Raw genomic sequence first — 23,619 nt, 5'->3', positions numbered from 1 at the left:
TTTGGGACACTACTACTCCAGAATCTCTCCCAACCAAAGCCCAACTTAAGAAACATTACTGGAATTGGTTGGCACAGTTACTCATTTCCCATCCAATTGGGGGTCGTTTGACTTTTAATTTTATATAATTCAAACTGGAAGGTGCCTTTGAGCATTACCTGGAGGTCATCACTAACGCTCAGGATAGGAAACTATTCATGCAATTTAGATTTGGTTCCCTCCCCCTTAACACCTTTGTAGCCTCCTGGTCCCAGCATCCTTCTGCTTCTGTAATTTGCCCTGGTTGCTCCTGTGCAGCCGAGACCATTAGTCATATATTATTTGCCTGCTCTAGGTACCACCAAATGAGATCTAGGTGGATAGCCCCTATCTGCAAATAGTTAGGCACCCGTTGTCATAACGTGGCGTTACGTATCTTAAAATCAGACTCCAGTACACCAATCGTCTGTGCTGTTGCAAAATTTTTAGGCAAAATGTGGATTAGCAGAAGGCATGCACTGAACATGTAACCTACCCAACTCTTTTGTATTTTATTACTTTTTAACTGATCTTATTTCCAATGATTAAGAATTGTACCATACATGGAATTGTAGAGCATGATGGGCATGCCGTTAATTTTAACGGGATAGACTTTTGCTGATACTCCCGGTTTGGATTTTAATGTTTTTTTATGCTCATTTAATCCATTTTAATGTATTAGTTAATCAGATTGAACTTCTTCTGAATTTTTGTGATACATTTGCACTCTGGCACTGGCACTTTTGCGGTATCTATCCATTAACGGGGGTTAGGTAGTCTCTACCATTCTGTAATATGGCTATCATTTTATCATATTTTTCTCTCATGCACTTTGAGGATTTTTATACCTTGGCGCTTCAGGAAAGTCATATCTTCAAAATGAAAAAGCCTAGTCACCACAGATTGTATTTTTAAAATTGATTGCTTATTATGTCTGTATTGTATTGTATGAATGTGATACTTTTATGGCCGTAATGGCCGAAATAAAGTTATTGACTGACAGATTGAGGAGGTGATTCCAAAACTGATTCCGTTGTGCCAGAGTGTTGTTTTCACACTCTTCAGGATTCCTCTGACACACCTTGAGGCCCTAAGAATCTGCAGGGTCCTGCAGTCAAGTACACAGATCTGTCCTCAGTGCCGTCTGACCCCCTGGAACCTTCATCTTGTTTCGCACTGATTCAGGCTTTGACTTCCATTCCTGCACCAAGCTGGTCCCTGATTCATCGTCGCCGATACTAAAGTGGCTAGCGTCAGTGAGCGATTCGTTGCTAACGCCGATGAGCGACTCAGAACCAAATCAGTCTTGACCATGATCAAGAACGCACTCCAACTCCCCTCTGTCGCACCCGCTTCTTGTACAGTCTGGCTCAGATAAAACACTTCCATTACCACAGAGTTGTCCTCAGAGGATTTCCATTACCACAAAGTTATTCTCAGATGCTTCGTCTTTTTGTTTTGGATATAGACCAGAGTTTGCCACCACCTAACGATGACAGTGGTGATGATGGGTAGGATTTTTGTCCCACATTATGATGATGACAACTTGTATATAGATTTACAGGAGGCTAGTGGGCCTGATATGGCCCCTGATGCAGAGCTGATTTCGACTCTTGCACCCCCTAATAGGAGAGTGCTTCATTTTCTGGGGTGATTAGGCAAGCAGCTGAGGTCCTAGACGTAGCAGCGGCTGGTGCAGGTGGGTTGCGGTGAGGTGAGGGGGAGTCGACAGACGACGGACTAGGTAAAATTAAATAAATAAATAAATCCTATTTGTTGTCAGTTGGCATCCTCCTGCCCCGTCCCACTGCGCTTACCTGCACCGGCCGCTGCTGCCTAAACGTACAGCTACCTTCTGATGAACTCAAGGCAAATGCCCTTGCTCTGGTTTTGCACCTGGGCCAGCTTCATCTGACCTTGACTTACTTTAGTGAAGTCCTGGCTGATACACTTATGGGCACTTGTAAACTGGCAGGTGGCCAAATGCCAGAGACCGGTGCCCGGAGACCCATATTTTCTTACGCAGCATCCTATTCCTGAGAGCTTAGTGTTCCAGGCTTTCACTAGTAAAGTGAATCCAAATGCATTTCCCACAACTCCTCCTGATAGTGAGTAAGAATTGATTGAGGCATTTAGAAAGCAAATGTTCTTTTTGACCAGCTTGGCTTTAAGGTCAGTCATTACGCTTTGCCTATTAGGCCACCATGCACACTCCCTTTGGGACATGAGTTTCAGGCCTCCTTGGCTAAAATCCATTCAAGATTGCCTGAAGGCACCAAATATGTCATTCAGGCTGGCATGGATACCATGATTTGCTTGGAATGAGTAGTAGGCACTAGCCTGGTGCACCATTGCCCTACTGGAGACAGTCCACAGACTTTTCTGTGGACATACAGGCCTTCCTTATAGATAGGCTTTTTGATGTGTCTCGCCTATTTGGTGAAAAAGGCTGAGTCTGTCCTCAAACATTTTAAGGAGCGTAGGCCCACAGCGCATTCCTTGTGCCTTTCCACTCCTGCTGGGTGGTTTAATGATCAGTTTCAATCTTTTGTTGGCTACTCTAGAAGGTTAGCTATAGGCAACCTGAGGCTTCCCTGCCACCTCAACAGTCAACCTAGTTCTTTCATGGCAGGGGGCGGGAATCCAGCAGACATCGAGCAGGTCACCAGGGACACCATTCTGCTCAGTCCCCTACCCCTGCAGCACCAGCCCCCAAGCCACTTTAGTTTACCCTTTGCGGCGCAGAGCTACCCTTTGGAATGATGAATCTGATATCTTCTCCCAGGGTGGTAGTCCATCACATCCAAATATGGACTCTTTAGGTCATTCAGCGGGACAGCCATCCTGTTCTTTTCCAACCCTCCTTAGCTTCCATCACATCAGAGTGACTTTCAGACGAGAAACTATTAATCTTGCTGTAAGAGGTGCAAGCCTTACTGTCCTGACGGGCTATTGAGTGGGTACTGACCTCGGAAATAGGGATAGTTTGTTATTCCTTCTATTTCCTCTTGTTGAAGAAGGGCTTTGTACTATTTTAGACTATTGCCTTTTTTAATGACTTCCTACAGATGGAACCACAGGCCCCCGCAGCGGAGGCTGCGGGGGCCTGTGTTACGCCCCTGTGGCATATGCGGGCTCTGAAGTGGGATCTGAACTCTCAGTAGACCCAGCACTAAGGATATCTGTTGGGTGTCACCCAGGTTTCAGAGGAGACTGCACCAGATCTACAATGGTGGCTGATTGACCGTAACCTGATTAGCAGAAGACCCCTCTCCTTTCCCCACCCAGAGCTGACTGGTGACAAATGCATCACTGCTAGGTAGTGGAGGTCATCTGGGAGAGTTGGAGATCAAAGGACTCTGGTCTCTGACAGAGGTCTGACTTCACATCAGTCTTTTGGAGCTGCGGGCCATTAGCCTGACACTGAAAGCTTTCCTGCCATCTATCAAGGGAAGGTTTGTGCAGGTACCCACAACAATGCCACCACCATGTGATAGTGAAACAAGCAGGGCAAAGTGGGATTCTGGGACCTGTGCCAAGAGCAATTACCCAGCACAGAATCCCAATTACGCTCACTTAGTTTCTCACCCATATCTTCTTCCCATTGTGTTGTCAGTGTTATGATGAGGGAGGCTGGGCGTGGCACAAGGCGAGCATACAAGCATGAGATAAGCCTACGTTCTCCCCCTGGTTGGCAGTGTTAGGTTCTTGTGGGCACCCTGGCCATGCTTTCCTTATAGCTGTTGCCAAGCCAGCATAGGTGAGGAAGTAGCTGCTGCTAACATCCCAATGGGTGCAGAAGTACGCATACCCCAGCATCCTGCCATCTGCATATAGGTCCTTTATGCAGTTTGGGCTGCCACCTTCCCTCCTTTGCGTTAGAAACATTGGCATTGTGCAACTTATGGCAGTACACCAAGGGACCAACTGTTGCATGTAAATGCATTCCTCATTTTCCTGCTTTGTTGTGCATTCTCAAATGTTTAACAGTGTATGAGCCTGTTCCAGTAGGGACAATCTGTATTTGCTTGCCAATGGTAGCGCCAGAAGCTTCTGAGTCCGGGTTAGGCAAGCCAGCATCCCTGCGATATGATCAGTATCCCCTCCCTGAAACCATAATTTTGTGTGTTGGATATGAGCTGCCCAATCATATGCCCTGAAGTTGAGAGACTGTAGTCCCCTGCTGTCCCATGGGAGTCACAGAACCTCCAGCCTAATCTGTGCTGTACCGTGCCCCCAATATAATAGTCAGAGTAACTCATCTAGCTTATGAAAGCAGAACTCAGGGATGTGCATTGGCATGTGCTGTAGCACAAGGAGCACCCAGGGTAGCATTAACATCTTGCTAATAGCTATTCGTCCCATTAGGGACATCAGGAATCGCAACCATTTTCACACACTCTTTTCTGAGCTGTCTAGGAGTGCCCCCACATTTGAGGTATAGATCTAAACCGTGTCCGAGCTCCAGTAGATCCCCAGGTATTTAACAGTCGGTGTCTGTACTTTTATGTTGACAGTTTATTTAAACCACCAACAAAGAAAGAGAAGCATCATCTTAATACTTCGCCAAAACTAACAGTCAACTCTATATTTTTGCCCAGGACTGAACTGTACCACCCAACCACAATGCGCCCCAGTGTGGATAATACGCTTGTAGACAACAACCGGAAAGACTGTAGCAACTCAGGAAAAACTGGAAAAAAAAAGGACAAGCCGAGTCCGGGACGCAACGTCATCACAAACACAACCACAAAGGCCAATAAAACCCCAACATTAGACAATACTAATGCCTTCCCGCATCTGCCTTTGATGCTTCCCGGGCCTACTGAGGGAGCTCCAAAATGGAATACAGCTCTGAACGTGCGCAGCAGTCTGAGATTTTCTCAGATAATTAAAAATTGGACTTTATCCCCCACTATGTCTCAAGGGGCAACCATGACTTCCTTAATAGAAGTGTTCTGTTGAAGTTATTTAGGGCCTTACCCACTCTGAGCCACATTAACTCCAGGGACATTAAAAGCATAGGGTTCTACCAGAATCAGCATTCAGTGGAACTCCAAGAATCAACTACCGCCACGTTCATTGACTCCCTCGTCACTGAGCAAATCTGGCAGCAGAGGGCTACATTTGGAAAATGGGGCATTGAGTTAAAAAAAGATCCACCCCCCACGTTATCCCAGTCCATTACACATGCCTAAACAACCAGCGGGCCTGTTAAAAGGCGCCAAATGCCCGGATAACCAAAGTCTTTCTCCAGGCATAGACTCCACGGTTAGGACAATTACAATCACTCTTGTTCACCCTGAAGTCAGTCAGCCCATTGGACTCCGGCACTTTAATAAGCCCGGAATTTTCCAAACCAGGGCATGAAAAAATCCACAAGTCGCCACAAATTCACCTAAAGGCTACCAAATCTGCTCCTGGAATGTGTTCGGCCTTGGGACAAAATTAGAAGACCCCGACTTCATGTAGTTTATCATACAATACAAAATACTCCTCTTCCAGGAAACCTGGTTAATAAAATCTACTCCCCTAGTAGGATACAAGGAATTCCAGAATTTGGCCACAAAGGGGAACAATCGAGGGAGAGCAAAAGGGGGCCTCTCCACCTTTATTTCAACTGATATTTCTGGATTCGCCGTTTCCATAGATCTCGATTCCCCCTGGCTGTTATGTGTCAAACTTGACACTCCGCCTTTTAATAGCTTGCTGATCATAAATACTTACATTCATCCCGCGTCTAAACTAAAACGGGCAAGCATCGACCACTTATTAGCCTCACTTGCCACTTTAAAACTTGCTTACCCAGACGCTAATATCATTCTGTCAGGGGATTTTAACATTTCTTTATTGCAAGAAACAAATGTCATTAGGCGGCACACTCTGGCCAAAACCCGACATGACACCCTCGGCAAGCAATGCACAGCTCACTTGTATGAACTTTCTCTGCGTATGCTTAACGGGCACTGTCCATCTGACACCCCAGCGGCATATACAAGGGTCACTCAAAAGTCAGCTTCAATCATCGACTATTCCTTTATAGATCATAATCTTGCTTCTCAGATCAAAAACTTTCAAATCTTGGATAGAGCAGAGAGTGACCATCAACCGCAATCTTTCACACTCTTAAGTAATAATATAAATCCAACTCTCATTAACGCAAAGTCTCAAGAACTCCAATGCTATAACCTCAAACGCCTTATCTGGAAAAAGGATAATATCAGTGACTTTATGGCAACATGCATTAGCATTTTGGAGAAACTCAATCTTGAAGCATCCAGCATCCGGGCCTGGGAGACATTTACCACCGAACTAAATCAAAATTGGTCCAAACTGGCTATTGGCAAAAAAGCAGGCAAACCATTGGGGGCAGCATGGTTCACCAAAAGCCTGAGAACTCAAAAACAACATCTGAACAAAAACCTACGTAAACTAAGAACACAGGGCTTACCTCCTACTAAATATCAATTGCTTTTAATTTCCAAATCCAAAAAAGATCTTAAAAAAGATATCAAGGCGGCCAAGAAAGCATTCCAGGAACATCTTTGGGCGAAACTCCATTACTCTTGCAAACAAAGAGACTCCAAGCTTTTCTGGGAAATCATCAACCAGCTAACTAACGGCAGGCATCGCCACTATAATTCGGACATCATGGAAGACACATGGAGAGCCCACATCGAATCATTATACAACGAAATCTTCTCCCCAGGCACCGCTGACAGCGGCTACCAACTCAGCAACAGAGTTACCATTACAGACTCAACGAAAAACGACTTCCCCCCCGACTCAGATTTTCCCCTGCGGATTCTTAAAGGCCAAGTACTGAAAATAATAAAAAAAATTAAGATCTGAGGGTGCCCCCGGGCCTAATGGCCTTCCGAATGCCTTGTTTCGGCACAATCCACCATTCTGGGCAGATTATTTGTCCCCTCTTTTTTTGGACATTCTAACCTTTAATATGATCCCTGACTCCTGGAGGGGAAGCATTCTAAGTCCAATATACAAATCAGGTTCTCGTTCTGATCCTGCAAACTACAGACTGATTGCGTTAATTGATGTGGAGGACAAAATTTACGCATCAAACCTGTTGGTAGATCTAGAGGACTGGGTGGCGCGAATAAACCTTATTCCCCCAACACAAACCGGTTTCAGGGCCGGGATGGGCACCTTGACGAATATTTCTGCAGTAACACTCATGGCCAATCAAGCTCTCAGTAATTCAAGGCCACTTTATGTATGTTTCATCAATCTCAAAGCGGCCTTTGACAAGGTCTCAAGAGCCAGGCTATGGGCAAAAATGCGCAACTGGGGCGTCCCAGCAAAGTTGCTGGAGGCTATAATCAATCTGTACTCCGAAACGTGGGTCCAGATTAGGAAAGGAGACGGACTTAGCATCACCAAGAAGATCCACACACTAAACGGGTTAAAACAAGGGTACGTGTTGGCACCGTTCCTTTTTAACATCTACACCGCAGATTTGGACAAGCATCTCTGGTCAATCCAATGCGATCCTCCGAAACTTGGCACAACATCCATATCCAGCCTCCAATATGCGGATGACATCGTTTTACTGGCGCAAACACCAATTGGTTTGCAACGATTAATTACTGAACTCGGAACCTACACCACCTCGGTCCAACTGACCATCAATCACAAAAAAACTAAGGTGATGAGCTTTAACAAACACCATAAAGCTGACCGTAAATTTACCTGGATTTTGGATACACGACCTTTGACCGAAGTGGATTCATACAAATACCTCGGCTTCCAAATTGATCGCAGACTCACTTTTAAGACCCATATGTCCCAAGGTCACACGAAATCCAAACAGCTGCAGTTTGCCTTTAAAACTTTAAAAAACAAACTCGCAGGTGGCTCCACTGGGCATCTATTAAAGGTTATAGCAGCAAAATTCCTGCCTTCCATCTCATATGGCACAGACATCCTGAATGGTAAGGATGCTATAGGCCTGAATTTGGATCAGTCAATCCTTTTTAAGAAGCTGTTTGCAATTCCCCGCCACATCCCGCAAGCCCAAATTCGTCTCGAATATGGTTTAAAAAATCTGATCCCTGACAAACAAGGCATACTAGTCAAGTATTACTGGAGGATGCGGGACGCAGAGGAAAATACACTCGCACATCATTGTTGGGCGGAAATTGAAAAGCAAGCTAGCTTCACAAATTCAATTTTCAAAGTTCTGAGGGCCTCTCTCTCAGCATTGAAGTTAGAGGAGGCATGGCTCACAGCATCCACCTACTCTTGCTTTAAACAATTGGTCAACAAAGAGATAAAACGGCATTCCATATTATTAGATAAAATTGCCTTAGCAAAAAATAAACATGCCTGGGCCGTGATTCAGTCATACCAGAGGCTGCAACCCCAACCCTACCTGCTGGACCACTTTTCAGCCCAGAAAAAACACTTTTTTTACTTTACTAAGGCTAGGGTCATATCCCTCAAAGGACCTGACCCCAAAATGGAAATACGTATGGCAATCCAAGGAATGTCGCCTGTGTGGAGCTTGGGATGAGTCTTTACTGCATCTACTATGCATCTGCCCTGCCTTGGCAGAAATGCGCAAAAAGGACCTTCGGGAGATCTTTAGGAAGGAACAAATAAGAACTTGTAGAGCAGCAGTGATTCACTGTCTTACTGGCTCATCCATTCCATTGTCCTGCAGAGCCATAAACTTTTTAAAAAATGCAGCAAGAGATTTGGACAACGCAGAACCCGTTAACCAACTTACGCAGCATTAGATTACCTGGTTTTGAAACCATTTGAAAGTTCTGCTTACATGTTAACTTTTTATACCTTTTATAATAATTATCACAATGTACATTCTTGTAAGTTTTATCTATGGTGGTTTTTCCACCCTTTTATGGGTTTTTTATGAAATCAAATAAAAGTATATTCTCTCTCTCTTCTCTCTTATGTTGACTAAGTTTGTCTCCGTGGCTACTGTCGCCTCGATGGAGTAAAGAACTGTCTTGCCTGCTCTTAGATGAAACCCTGGGTGGGCCTGACCTCTACTAGTGTGCTGTGTATTGCACCCCACGTGTCCACTGGGTTTCTCAATGTCAGCAATATGTCATCCACAGAAAGCGAGATGACCTCCCGTTTGCCTCCCACCAGTATCCCAGCGTCTTCATGTCTGAGGTGTATTACTTCGGCCAGTGGTTCAATAACCATAGCAAATATCATCGGGGAGAGGGGACACCCCTATCGAGTCTCCCTCTGTATTGGACAGCCATCCGAGATTCTGTAGCCCACCTTTACTCAAGCCCTGCTTTTCATGTATTGCAGAGTCACCCATCTCAGATAGTCTCTTCCCAGTTTGTATCTGATCAATTCTTGTTTCATAAATTTCAAGTCTACAGTGTTAAAGGCCTTGTGGGCATCCAAGCTGCAATCACACAGAGCTCCCTCCCTCTTGTTGCCTGTTCCATAATAAGGACAGAACTACAATTTTGGCCTCCCTCAGTGATTCTGGCAGCACGTCCTTTTTAAAGGATTCTGTGTACATGGCCAGCAACGCCTCTCATTGCAGATACACGTGCGCCTGGTGAAACTCAACACTAAGCCCATCTATACCTGGTGTCCACCCCGTCCGCGTTTATATGTTTGTTGGCCCATCTGATGTCTGACTCATCCAGTGGTACATTCAATGTGGTTCTTGCATTCTCATCCACTTTAAGGATATGTGCCTCATCGAGGACAGTCGCTATCCTACCTCATCATCCTGGCCTGTTTGTGCATTTCACATCTTGTGTAATTCCACAAATCGGGTCAGAATATACTCTTGGGTGGTCAAGGCTACCCCATTAGCGTCTTTGATGGATACCAGTTCCCCTGCCACTCTGTTTCCTAGCCAAGCTAAGAGTTTACTAGGGTGGTCTCTCTGTTCGTGTTGCATTTCTGTGTATATCTTGTTGTTGTGCTTCCCAAGGGTATCCTGGGCTATATACAGCTCCCCCTGCAAACCATGTTGTGTTTCCCATACCTTTGCAGTATGTGGGAACTGTCTATATCGATGTCTGCAATCTGTTGTTCCAGCCCGTGACTATGTGACCCAGAGATTTGCACACCCCATATGTTGTGGCCATGCATTTACCCCGTATTGTTTCTTTGAAACACTCCTAGAATACTCCCACTGATTCCACTGTACCTGTGTTTATAGCAAAGAATTCCTGTATTGCCTCCCTGATTTCGTCCCTAAACACCTACACGAGTAGTGCTCGAGGTTGTAGACGCCACTGTGGCACTGGTGTCACATAGATTTGTTCCAGCATCTCTATTGAGTGCAGAGCATGGTCCGACAGTGTTCGGTCCAAGTATTGGGTCACCTCAAAGTGCGCAAGTTGTTCTGGATGGATAAATGCATAGTCTTTCCTGGAGATGTGGGGGAGAAAAGAAAGAGTAGCCCCTTGTGTTGCCATAACGTGTCCTCCATTGCTCTAATAGTTTGAGTGTGTCCATGCCCTCTAAGAGGGCCCTGGAGAATCTGCCAAGTTGTCTAGTGCTGGGCTTGGAGCAGTCTAAATGTCTGTCTAGTGTACAGTTGCAATCACCCATACAGAATATGTTGTGGTGAACGTACGGGGTTAAGGTTTGCACCACTGTTGGATGTGTCAATGTTTGGGGTATATGTGTTTAGTAGCACCGTGAGTCTGTCTCCCTTCTTGCCCACAACCCGTACATATCTGCCATCCCCTGCCTTGCAACAGTTACTCTAAAGGGGGCACTGGAATCCACCCATAGTAGGACCCGCGAGCCAAGGAAATGAAACTAGAATACTATAGTCTACCCCCCCATTTAGAACGTAGTTTCTTGTATTTTTGTGGTAGCAGGTGTGTCTCTTGCAACATTACTATATTCGCCAGGTGTTTCCAAGATAGCACTGTCACCCCCATGCGCTCTGGAAGTGTGTTTCTTGCTTGCTCCTGCTCTGCCATGCAAGCCTGGCGTGCAGTGCATATGATCCAAGCCTTTCCCTCTGGTGATCTGAAATGAATGGTCCCCTGAAAAGTTAACGATCCGTATACCCTCCTCCCACCCCCCTCCCATGTGGCCCACCTCAACTCGGCCTCTACAATCAACACATAAGGTGTCATCCTAATCCCCAATGAACTGAAGTTAGTCATCCCTCTCCTGGTGCGATACACTGCGGTCCCCGTGTGAGGTTACCCGGGTAGTCTCACCCCTAGGTTTCACACATGGGGTCATAATAGACTCACACGGCGTTCTCACTCCATTGTGAAGCACCACCCCCCTCGAGCTAGAACATTATAGCATCAGTGACTCCCCCCATCATAGCCTCATGTTAGTAGTTATGTGAAACTGCTAAGGGCTCCATTCAAAGACTTTCAGTGAACTACATTACCGCGTCTGCGTTCTCAAAGAAGTGTCCCTTCCCTTGGATTTCCACTGAAGATGTGCCGGTGGAAATACTGCATAGTCTAGGGCTTGGTCCCTGAGTTTTTGCTACACTTCCAGGAACCACCTCCGTCTCTGTTGGGTGGCCACACCCTAATCAGAGTAGAAATTCTGTTCCCGTTGTATTTCACGTTGCCCTACTGTCATGCTGCTGACCATCTCTTTGTAGCGTAGCATCCGTGTTATCAGTAATAGCGGTGAGGCCCCTGGTTTAGGACTGCTGCTCTGTATTTTGTGGGCCCTGTCCACCGGCAGTTCACTCTGTCTCCCAGCCCAGGCAAGACTGCGGTGAGCCAGGTTGAGCCCAGGCAGTGTTTGTCCACTCAGTTAAAGCAACCATGCAGACAGTGTTATGTCTCAACCTGTTCTCCATATCCGCCGACTTGGCATCCTGCGCCTGTAGTTGCCTGTCCTGGTCTGACAGTTGACTAGTGTGTGCCCACAGTTCCTCACCCATGCCATCAGCTCTAGTTCCCGGTTCTTTCACCCAGTCCCTTATCTTATCCATATCTTGGCACAGTAGTGCGACCGTGATGGCTACCCCGTCTCTTTTCTCCGTAATGACCTTTTTAACTTCCAAAATCGGATTTTTAATCTCCAGGTTCGAAGGAGTTGAGGGGTCCCCTATATTGGGCACCTCAGGTACAGCGCACTGTGCCATTCTGGCCAATACCTTCTCAATAGGTTGACGGGTCTTATAGGCTGTGCCTGGGCCTCTTTGGGATTTTGCGGCAATTGTGTCTGACAGTGGATCACTAATGGTTTCAGGCACTGGGCAAGTCAATCCGGCCCACACTGTTCTCTCCAGGAGCAGAGTGGTGATGACACGCAGCATGCCAGCTGAATAGCAGGGGGGAGCACGTCTGAGGTAGCCACTGCCACGGCCCTCAAGGCTGGCCCCAGGGGTGCCTGCAGTGGTCTATGCAAGTGTGTGGTTACGCTAAGTAGTCCTGTGTCAGAGAAAGCTCTGCAGTAGCCCTTTTATTAATCAAGTAGTCAGAGAAAGCTCTGCAGTAGCCCTTTTATTAATCAAGTAGTCCTGCCAGGTGGAGAGTAAGCAGGGCACACACTCTCACTCACCTTACTTGTGATTTAGGAAGTCTCTCACCTGTGATTCTCCTGCAGGCATTTAAGGCCGTGTGTTTCACTGCTGTGAAGGAAAATTGGGTGCCCCTTCGTCATCAGAGGAGCCGCCATGGGCAGAGTGTCCTCTGTATTTTGCCTGTGTTATTTGTGGACACCCCGGGCCGTTAGGCCAGAGTGTGAGCTGCCCGTGTGCTGTGTGGCTCCTCCCCCACTCCGGCCAGTCCCAAAGTTGGCCTCTGGGCTTTCTGAATTTCCAGGGACCTCTTCGACCCTGCAAAGATAGCGGCCTTAAAAGAGGCCATGCTGCACATCTTCACTGCGTTGGGTCCATTTCTCGCTGGTGTACCTTTGGACCACATGCAGCTGCAGGGCTCCCCAGTTGAACTTCTGCCAGTGGACCTGCTCCATCACCACCTGCATCTTCGGGACCTCATAATGGGCCCTCTCTGAATCTGGTCCTGTCCTCTATACCAGCACCAGGGTTCATACAGGTTCCTTCATTACTGACACTTATGCTGACTCCATCGCCAGCTTACAATCTGATCCCAATGCCGATCTCTGACCTCAAACCATCATTGGCTCCCTCCAGGCCCCTGTCGTGCTAAGAGTTGCCAAAGTTGCAACCAGTTGTTGTGCAACTGACTCTAATCCAGTATCTTTGCCATGATGCCAGTACATGCAGAGGCTTGAGGCTCTCTTTGGTCCTATTCTGTCCCAATGCAGGACGCACCTAACGTCCTGAGGACATTGATGATAAAGGGTAGGGGGCAATTTACTACCTCCTCATGAAACTGATGATGCCTTATATTTAGACCTTCGGAATGTTACAAAATCCTGAAGAAGAGCTAGACCTGGCACATGAGCCACCAATGGAAGAAAATGCCTCATGTTTAGTGGTGGTTCAGAGAGATCTGAAGCCCTGGACTTGCAAGTGTCCACGATTGATTGGAATTCTTCAACCAGCGATAGCACTGTCACCCCCATGCGCTCTGGAAGTGTGTTTCTTGCTTGCTCCTGCTCTGCCATGCAAGCCTGGCGTGCAGTGCATATGATCCAAGCCTTTCCCTCTGGTGATCTGAAATGAATGGTCCCCTGAAAAGTTAACAATCCGTATACCCTCCTCCCACCCCCCTCCCATGTGGCCCACCTCAACTCGGCCTCTACAATCAACACATAAGGTGTTATCCTAATCCCCAATGAACTGAAGTTAGTCATCCCTCTCCTGGTGCGATACACTGCGGTCCCCGTGTGAGGTTACCCGGGTAGTCTCACCCCTAGGTTTCACACATGGGGTCATAATAGACTCACACGGCGTTCTCACTCCATTGTGAAGCACCACCCCCCTCGAGCTAGAACATTATAGCATCAGTGACTCCCCCCATCATAGCCTCATGTTAGTAGTTATGTGAAACTGCTAAGGGCTCCATTCAAAGACTTTCAGTGAACTACATTACCGCGTCTGCGTTCTCAAAGAAGTGTCCCTTCCCTTGGATTTCCACTGAAGATGTGCCGGTGGAAATACTGCATAGTCTAGGGCTTGGTCCCTGAGTGTTTGCTACACTTCCAGGAACCACCTCCGTCTCTGTTGGGTGGCCACACCCTAATCAGGGTAGAAATTCTGTTCCCGTTGTATTTCACGTTGCCCTACTGTCATGCTGCTGACCATCTCTTTGTAGCGTAGCATCCGTGTTATCAGTAATAGCGGTGAGGCCCCTGGTTTAGGACTGCTGCTCTGTATTTTGTGGGCCCTGTCCACCGGCAGTTCACTCTGTCTCCCAGCCCAGGCAAGACTGCGGTGAGCCAGGTTGAGCCCAGGCAGTGTTTGTCCACTCAGTTAAAGCAACCATGCAGACAGTGTTATGTCTCAACCTGTTCTCCATATCCGCCGACTTGGCATCCTGCGCCTGTAGTTGCCTGTCCTGGTCTGACAGTTGACTAGTGTGTGCCCACAGTTCCTCACCCATGCCATCAGCTCTAGTTCCCGGTTCTTTCACCCAGTCCCTTATCTTATCCATATCTTGGCACAGTAGTGCGACCGTGATGGCTACCCCGTCTCTTTTCTCCGTAATGACCTTTTTAACTTCCAAAATCGGATTTTTAATCTCCAGGTTCGAAGGAGTTGAGGGGTCCCCTATATTGGGCACCTCAGGTACAGCGCACTGTGCCATTCTGGCCAGTACCTTCTCAATAGGTTGACGGGTCTTAGAGGCTGTGCCTGGGCCTCTTTGGGCTTTTGCGGCAATTGTGTCTGACAGTGGATCACTAATGGTTTCAGGCACTGGGCAAGTCAATCCGGCCCACACTGTTCTCTCCAGGAGCAGAGTGGTGATGACACGCAGCATGCCAGCTGAATAGCAGGGGGGAGCACGTCTGAGGTAGCCACTGCCACGGCCCTCAAGGCTGGCCCCAGGGGTGCCTGCAGTGGTCTATGCAAGTGTGTGGTTACGCTAAGTAGTCCTGTGTCAGAGAAAGCTCTGCAGTAGCCCTTTTATTAATCAAGTAGTCAGAGAAAGCTCTGCAGTAGCCCTTTTATTAATCAAGTAGTCCTGCCAGGTGGAGAGTAAGCAGGGCACACACTCTCACTCACCTTACTTGTGATTTAGGAAGTCTCTCACCTGTGATTCTCCTGCAGGCATTTAAGGCCGTGTGTTTCACTGCTGTGAAGGAAAATTGGGTGCCCCTTCGTCATCAGAGGAGCCGCCATGGGCAGAGTGTCCTCTGTATTTTGCCTGTGTTATTTGTGGACACCCCGGGCCGTTAGGCCAGAGTGTGAGCTGCCCGTGTGCTGTGTGGCTCCTCCCCCACTCCGGCCAGTCCCAAAGTTGGCCTCTGGGCTTTCTGAATTTCCAGGGACCTCTTCGACCCTGCAAAGATAGCGGCCTTAAAAGAGGCCATGCTGCACATCTTCACTGCGTTGGGTCCATTTCTCGCTGGTGTACCTTTGGACCACATGCAGCTGCAGGGCTCCCCAGTTGAACTTCTGCCAGTGGACCTGCTCCATCACCACCTGCATCTTCGGGACCTCATAATGGGCCCTCTCTGAATCTGGTCCTGTCCTCTATACCAGCACCAGGGTTCCTACAGGTTCCTTCATTACTGACACTTATGCTGACTCCATCGCCAGCTTACAATCTGATCCCAATGCCGATCTCTGACCTCAAACCATCATTGGCTCCCTCCAGGCCCCTGTCGTGCTAAGAGTTGCCAAAGTTGCAACCAGTTGTTGTGCAACTGACTCTAATCCAGTATCTTTGCCATGATGCCAGTACATGCAGAGGCTTGAGGCTCTCTTTGGTCCTATTCTGTCCCAATGCAGGACGCACCTAACGTCCTGAGGACATTGATGATAAAGGGTAGGGGGCAATTTACTACCTCCTCATGAAACTGATGATGCCTTATATTTAGACCTTCGGAATGTTACAAAATCCTGAAGAAGAGCTAGACCTGGCACATGAGCCACCAATGGAAGAAAATGCCTCATGTTTAGTGGTGGTTCAGAGAGATCTGAAGCCCTGGACTTGCAAGTGTCCACGATTGATTGGAATTCTTCAACCAGCGCCAGCTTCCTCTGAGCCTCTTCTGCCTTTCAGTGAAGCCCCTACTTATGTCCTTATGGCAACGTGGTGCAAGCCTTACTCATGTCGTCTGGTTGACCATTGGCTAGGTGGCATACACCGGCTCCTGGCGACCTGCACTGTCCAGCCAATATCCAACCCCAGAAATCAAGGGTCATTAATGGACATGCGCTTTGATAGTTCCAGGCTATTTGGTAACAAGGCTGGTTCAGCACTGAAATGCTTTAAGGACAGATGTGCCACACCGAGCTAGGGCTTTTATCTCCTGGTTAAGCAGTTTTCACATCAAGCCTTTTTAACCATGTCAGCCTTCCCAGCCAAGATTCTGCAGCACCCCTTTACAACCCTATCGCAGTAGATGAAACTGTTCATACCATCAGGGTCAGCAATCCTCCACCTCTTCCTCCTTTGCTGAAGCTACTGGCAAGCTGCTTTAGTGTGCCTTAACAGGCCTATGCCTGGCTTGTAAGAGGCAAAAAGAGCATTTCTTTTTCAGCTGGATCCATAATATCAGACGGGGTGGTCTTACAAATTGTTCAAAAGGGCTATGCTCTACCTTTCCTTTCTTCTCCACCATGTCTTCCTTTCGCGCCAGCACAGCTTTCAGAGGAGCACTTCACAATCTCCATAGAAAAAGTCATTATTTTGATCTCCAGGTGCCATCGAGCAGGTGCCGGACTTGGAGAGGGGTGAAAGGTGCAGTTTCCTCTTCCTCTTAATTCTGAAGAAGGACAAAGGTCTCTGACCCATATCCGATTTCTGCCCATTAAATCTCTTTATGAGTAAGTACAAAATGCACACCTTGGCTGAAATCCTTTCAGTTCTGCACCCTGGGGACTCGATGTCATATACCCATCCTGCAATCCCACTGATGTTATCTGTGGTTCATGGTGGGCCAATTTACTGTGCTCATTTTCAACTTTACGTTGGACCCTCATGTGTTTATGAAAGTGATTGTGGTGGTTGCTGCATATCTTTGGAGGTTGTGGATGCATGTATTCCAATACTCCTTGACTGACTGCTGAAGGTGGGCTCGCTGCAGTAATTCATAGAACACCTCTGGACAACAGCCAAACTCCCAGGGATTTTCAGTCAACGAGCCACAATCCCAGCTTCAGGGTTCACTAGGCCAAGGATCAGGGCTGCATCTCCTACTCTATCCAAATCTCGCAAGAGCTGACTCAGGACCTTCTGGGGTGTCAGGCATGTGCCAACCTGACCTGTGGCAAGGTACTCTCCTTTTCTCAGTCTCACTTCACAGTTTTGACAGATGCATTGATGCTGGGATGGGGACATCATGTGGAGGAGGAGGAGATAAGAGGCCACTAATTTCTGGCAGACAGCCTGCTCCACATCAATCTTCTGAAGCTTCAGGTGATCTGCCTGGCTCTGAAAGCCTTTCTTCCCTTAAGGGGAAGCTGGTGCAGGTTCTCATAGAAAATATGACCACCATATGGTACTACCACTAAGTCAATTCAAGCTGGGCACAGAGATATAATTGTTGCCTGATTCTGGGGCCGAAACACTGACCCATTACAAGCCACACTTCAAATAATTCATTTGTTGTCCCATCAAGGTCTTGTGGTGACCACATTTAAAGGTTTTTCTACCGACTTTTTCGGCCTTTCTGTGTTTACCTGATCAGCCTTCATTGTTTAAGACTCCAGCTGTCTTATGTTTCTTAAAATCTCCAAGCCATTTCCTATGCCACCATTTGACCTGAACTTGGTCTTAAAATGAATTCCCTTCGAGCCAATGCACAGCTATTCTGTGAACTGTATGCACTTTCTGAGCAACAACTCTACCCCACATTCTTTCTGGACATATTGGAAATGTGGGCCAGGGAGGCCTTTCTATTGAAAGTAGTGACTCTCTTCCACGTTGGCCAAATGATCACTCTGCCAGCATTTTTTGCTTTGCCTTGTCTCTCAAGAAACAGACTCTCTTGTTTTCACCCTAAGAGTTATGTGCTTTTATGTGTGCTGCATGAAATCCCATTTCTTTGATGATCAGCTCTTTGTGGGTTTCTCTGAGGTACACAAAGAGAAAGGCTTTGCATAAGAGATCCTTGTCAAGGGGACAAGTCCTCTGTATCAAGATCTGCTATGCACTGGCAACGATAAAACCCCTGTAGGCGTGCATGGACACTCAACCAGGGCCAAGGCTGCGAGTGTACCTGTTTGTACATCTGCAAAGTCGCTACATGGACCTCTATTGATATGCAAAAGAACAACTAGAGAGTGAGGAAATGGAGCAGACACTTGTCCCTTTCCCAGAGTAGTACACAAAAACAATTTGGACAAGTCCCTAACTAGTTAAGGTCATCATTGTCGACCTTCACCTTGATAGAGGAGCACAGACAAACAGTGGTTGTCTTAGGAAACCCCTCACCCACCTACCTAGTAAGTGGCATGCTTCATCATCGGGGCCCAGCTGAATTGCCGAGTGCAATCCAGCTGTGCTTCAATGCCTGATTTACAGCGTGAAAGTGAAGTGATATGTGAAGTGGGGTTAAATGCTAAAAATGTCTCTAGGAAATACCCTTGTAAAATCTTTAATGAAAGGCTCTTAGGACATGAGTAAAACATAGTCGGGATATGTGTGAGGTAATGATATGCCTCAATATCCCTAAAAATTGTGTGGGTCTACTAGTTTCAGCCTTCTAAGGTGTTCATGAGACTTTCTTCAGGACCAATGGAGTGAGTGTGGCCAAAAAAGGTAGCTGGCCACTGGGGTGTATATATCAGTGCACACCCTAAAGTGCACTGTGAATGTGGTGGGATCTTGTTACTTACAGATCCAGCGCGATGAGTATATTAACTCCGCGCGTGTATGGATTCATGGATTGGATCGCACGGTGGTACTTCCTGTTATGGAGACCTTTTGTCTCAGGATAGAAACCGCTGTAACCTACGGTGTGGACCGAATCCCGCCGATGTACCACACATATCACACATATCCCGACAATGTTTTTACTCATGTCTTAGGACCCTTTCATCAAAACTTTTACAATAGTATTTCCTAGAGACATTTTTAGCATTTTACCACACTTCACATATCACTTCACTTTCTCACCAAATTACCCTTTATTTATATGTTCAGTACTTCTGCCTGAATAGTCAAGTCTAGGGAAAGCCTGGTCGGTTCTGCAGGTCTTTTTGCTCTAAGTCCACCACCCCCCCCCCCAGTCCCTTCACCTTCTTCACCTTGGTACTGCCATCGTTTATTTCTTAAAGTGAGGAATAGGCAGTTAGGAAAATTCATTAGAAGAACAAGTTACTTATCTTCAGTAACGCTATTTCTGGGTGAATAGTCGATCTAGCAGCAGATTCCTCACAGCCCTTCCCCCTCCCTATTCTGTGGAGTGGCCTCTTTGGCATATAACACGCTCCAAAGTTAGGATCAGACACCATCTTCTGACCAATTGTTCAATGCTCCATGTATGAGGGCAAGGATGAAGACAGTTAATTAAACTGACAGCGGCCAGGGGTGGCACTTGTACACAGTTATGCTCCATCACATCTGGGGCGGTACAGAGACACTGGAAAGCTGCACTACGCCACATTCCTACTCGTGGGGGCAGTGCTATAAAAATCTCTGAATCCAGTCTAACACCTGTGATATTCTTATTATGGTAATCAGTGGGTCAGTAAAGTATCCACCAGAATGAGTGTTACCAAAGGGAAGTAACTTGCCCTATAATTACATTTTTTCAAGTATTATTTATGTTGGTTAAATAAATGAAATATTTGTTTTAATATTTTTATACAAATTGAATAATAATTCAATATGTTTATTTTGAGTTTTATTCTTTAATATGAATGAATAATACCTTTTCGAGAACACTTTTATTTGTACAATACATTTATTGTGTTCTAATGCAATATTAAAACTTTGCATGTAGTGTATGATGCTTTTTAAAGTTATATCTACTTAATTTCATATGTAATAAATTAAGTTTGTTATTATTTTTGTTATATATATTTAAACATATAATTTTAAAAATACATATATTTTAAACTACAATATCTTAATTATAATTAAATACATACACTTAATATTGGATGGAAAGTCAATATCTTGGACCATGATATTATGTTGTCTATATTTTACATGTTACATTACATGGTTATAAAGTCAATATTTTTGTGGTCGCTGTTTTCACCACTAACCTGTTGTGCTTGATATTACCTACTTAGTCTATTTTTTCTCATATTGTCAATATTAATTTGTATAATAGTGGACCCTCGCTCACACAGCTGCTCACTTGCATTTTATGTGTTGAATTTTATGTGTTATCGAAAACAACAGGAGAGGAAGGGATCAACACGGCTAGTCCCCTCGGTTAAATATCAATAAACAACGAAGCCAGTGTACAATAAGGGGCACTCAAATCAATGTGGTACATCAATCGAGCCACAAGTCTCAGATTCCCTGTGAACCGTTATGTTCATTGGAAATATGCTTGGCAACATCAGAACAATACCCAGTGGGTATGAAAAGCCCTCACTCACCAACCTGGTTGGTGACATGCTTCATCATTGGGCTTCCACTGGGACGACCGAATGTCATCCCAGTGTGCTGCGACGCCAGGTTACTGCGGAGCTGGGTTGGTTGTGTGGGGAAAGTGAATTTAAAATAACCAATTAAGTCAAAAAAGAACTTTATTAATTTTGCTTAAAAGGCAAGAAATAAAAAGGAGTGAGGGTCAAAAAATAAAAGACCTGGTTCACTCCGTGGCGGTCAACATGTTTCTGCCTCAGAGATAGTTAATCAGGCATTCGTCAGGACCAGAGGGGGATGTGCGTAGACCCGGTGGTGTGCACGCTCTAAGGTACACCCAACCGTGGGCTAATGTGTGAAAAAATCAACAAAAAAGCACACTAAATAATGTGACCTCCGCCAGATAGGTTAATATGGGGAGAGGAACGAGTTTACTAACGAGGCCTGTCCGTTGGAAGCCTCATGGGTCCCGGTAGGGGGGTAGGAGCAAAATGGCACACCGCCCTTGCTGCTCTCAACCCGCGTTATGCCTAAACAGCCTCTTGCTGCCGGGCCCGGAGAGTCCTTTTTATTTCTTGCCTTTTAAGCAAAATTAATAAAGTTCTTTTTTGACTTAATTGGTTATTTTAAATTCACTTTCCCCACACAACCAACCCAGCTCCGCAGTAACCTGGCGTCGCAGCACACTGGGATGACATTCGGTCGTCCCAGTGGAAGCCCAATGATGAAGCATGTCACCAACCAGGTTGGTGAGTGAGGGCTTTTCATACCCACTGGGTATTGTTCTGATGTTGCCAAGCATATTTCCAATGAACATAACGGTTCACAGGGAATCTGAGACTTGTGGCTCGATTGATGTACCACATTGATTTGAGTGCCCCTTATTGTACACTGGCTTCGTTGTTTATTGAATTTTATGTGTTGTCTACTTTGAATTTATGAAGTGTCAGTCATAGTCATGTATTTTTTAATTTGCATGTCCCAAATGCAGCAGTATCCAAGATGGGTATACAGTATTTTTTTCTATCCTTTCTTTCCCTTGATCTCACATAATTAGATTGCAGGGCTTAAAAACAAGTGTAGGACATCTGTTTGTTTTCCAATGTGAGCAAGGTTGTAAGTAGAAAAAAAATACAAGTTGATCCTTCTGTATTATGTGGTGAATATATATATGTATATAAGTTTATATATTACCTACTGGCGGTCGCCAGTAGGTAGTTATAGTTAGGACCACGTTTCCATAGGAAATCCGCAACATTCTATTTTGAATAACTTTGGCGCCGGTCGACGAATCCTCGCGAATTTTTCAAAATAGGTGGGGTGCTACGCTCCGCTCCTACCCTGAAAGTCTCGGGGGGATTCGTCAAGCGGGGGCTGAGATAAAAGGGGGGTCCCAAAACGCGTTTTCCCATGCATTTTTCCATAGGACCTTTAGACAGGGCTACAGCCCGAACGGCTGAACAGAATTACTAGAAATTTGGCAGAGAGGTAGTCCTCAGGTCAAGGAAGTGCCTTTTGTAGGTTTGGTGTAAATCTGTTCAGTAGATTCTGAGAAAATAGCCTTTAAATCAATATATATATCTGAGCCAGCTTACGGTGCGCTTACGGTACGCTTACCGTACGCATACGGTGGCGTGCGCGAGCGCGATTCTGATTGGCTCTTAGATCTTAGTAAACATTCGAATCGGCCGAAACCAGGAAGCGGCGGCCGCCATTTTCTCTCTCGCACTGAGAGTGATTTTTAAAATATAAAGCCCAAAAACATGTAAAGGGGCTGTTTAGACAGCTCCCACACACATAGCCATGTTGAGGGAGTCCCCAAAGATCCCCCAAGGCCAAAAACGGAATTTTTATTTTTTCGGTAATTTCGCCGATTACGCTTACCGTACGCGTACGGTAAAAAATTAAAAAAAAAAAAAAAATTATCCACACTTTCTCCTCCCCGTGTGCAATTGGTGCCCGAAGGGCATCAATTGTGCATGGCTTATTATACATGAGATAAACTAAAATATTAAAAAAAAAAATAATAAAAAAAAAAATTATCCACACTCTCTCCACCCCGTGTGCAAATGGTGCCCGAAGGGCACCATTTGTGCATGGCTTATAAAATATACGAAAAATTAAAATATTACCTTTCAAAACGAAGTGCATCATATGTCCTCCATGTGCGCACGGTGCGCGAAGCGCATCGTGCGTACATGGCCCATCTAGCGTAACGTGGGCACGCGGTGCGCGTAGCGCACCGCGTGCCCACCGTGCGTGCACGGCACTAACTGCGTAAAGTGGGCGCGCGGTGCGCGAAGCGCACCGCGTGCTCACTGTGCGCGCACGGTGCGCACGGAACGAAAAGTTAGTGCAGGCAACTATAACTCACGCGACCGCAATCTTCTGCTGATGACATATGTGTCTTTATGAAAAAAAAATATTTGTAATATATGTATAGCTAAAAATGTATGGAAGAAGACATGGGCAAATAAGTGTCTAAATACAGTATTAGCATCAGCAGAGGATTGCGGTCGCGTGAGTTATAGTTGCCTGCACTAACTATAACGGGGGAATTTCATTGGTTTTTTATCAGTAAAATTTCCGCTAACTATAACATGTGTGAAACCTATGGTTTTTTCAGTGAATATAAGTAAAATCTCCAACTTCTGAAAGCTTTTATTTTCGCAAACTTTCAAGCAGAAAACAGACGCCCATTCATTAGTGCTATTTTTTATTTCAGTACAAGTGCCGCCATGACGCGTTTCGGGCTGGACAGCCCTTGATCACATGACATGACATCAACCATTTTCCCTTTTTAAAGTGACAGTGCAAGTAAATGACTGTGAAGACAGACTATCTAGCTGTCTTTGTTTTTGCCCTCTGGCAGCATAATGCAAAAAACATAGTATGGGTTTCTGCGCCATTGTGCTATTGTGAACATTGTTGCTAACTGTATAAATACAATATATTCATCATGTTAGTTGTAACTAAAATACAATATCTATTTTTTACAAAT

The 23,619-nt window shown here is 45.9% G+C and overlaps 1 protein-coding gene across 1 annotated transcript in view; it reads right to left on the bottom strand.

Moving 5' to 3' along the window:
- The window catches only part of LOC146855832 (transmembrane protease serine 11D-like), a 370,733-nt gene that overhangs the window by 178,906 nt on the left and 168,208 nt on the right, over positions 1-23,619 (bottom strand). The gene's annotated exons all lie outside the window — the stretch shown is intronic.

Source organism: Triturus cristatus, chromosome 4_1 (genome assembly GCF_964204655.1).
Source record: "Triturus cristatus chromosome 4_1, aTriCri1.1, whole genome shotgun sequence".
Classification (NCBI taxonomy): Eukaryota; Metazoa; Chordata; class Amphibia; order Caudata; family Salamandridae; genus Triturus; species Triturus cristatus.
This window is presented reverse-complemented; position numbering and strand designations above follow the sequence as displayed.